The sequence below is a fragment of the Crocodylus porosus genome, unplaced genomic scaffold (genome assembly GCF_001723895.1).
Source record: "Crocodylus porosus isolate Cpor-Errol unplaced genomic scaffold, CroPor_comp1, whole genome shotgun sequence".
Classification (NCBI taxonomy): Eukaryota; Metazoa; Chordata; order Crocodylia; family Crocodylidae; genus Crocodylus; species Crocodylus porosus.
In genome coordinates, this window is record NW_017728904.1 from 462,520 (window position 1) to 463,225 (window position 706).

The following is a 706-nucleotide window of genomic DNA, read 5'->3' on the forward strand; positions in this document are numbered from 1 at the left end:
TTTTGGATTTTTACTTGCTGTGAACAAGCCTGAGCTTAGCATGACTTTTCCAGATCTTACTAAGGTCTTTTAACAGACTGAAGGCAATTATTGGAGAGTTCATAACGTGTTGTGGAGAGGACTTCCACCAGTCGTCTCGGGAAAAGTATGACAACACTTGTGGACAGGGCTCCAACAGGCTGGACCCTGTGATGAACCTTGTACCATTGTTCAAATGTTGCCCATGCCCCCTCGGACTCGGTCTCTTGCCTCAGCATTCCCTAACCCGGCAACTGAGTCTTAGCCAATTAAGTTTACATCGGCCTCCCATAGTGGGACCTGGGAATGTATGGCCCGAGATGCCTAATAAACTTACTTTTGCTTAGCGGTGTATGCGTGTGGGGTGGGGGGGAGAAAAAGTCCTTTGTAAATCCAGATTAGAACTGGTCTGATAAATGCTGAGCTGGTTGTGGGGGTTGATGTAAATGAATGGTCATCTGTTCCCATCTCAGATGCAAATGAGACCTAGAGCAGTTGTTTCACTTTTGTCACCCTTATCTGGAGGGTTTTAGGTGTGTCTCTCACTGCATCTTAATCAGTTTCTGTTTGGGGGGGCGGGATTCTTTGTGAGTCAGACAGTCTGCGTCAGGGTTCCCCAAGAACATGGAGCTGACAGGTAACATAGCGCCAGAGAAGATAGTTGTGGTGTCCACTGTGATAGAGGCAA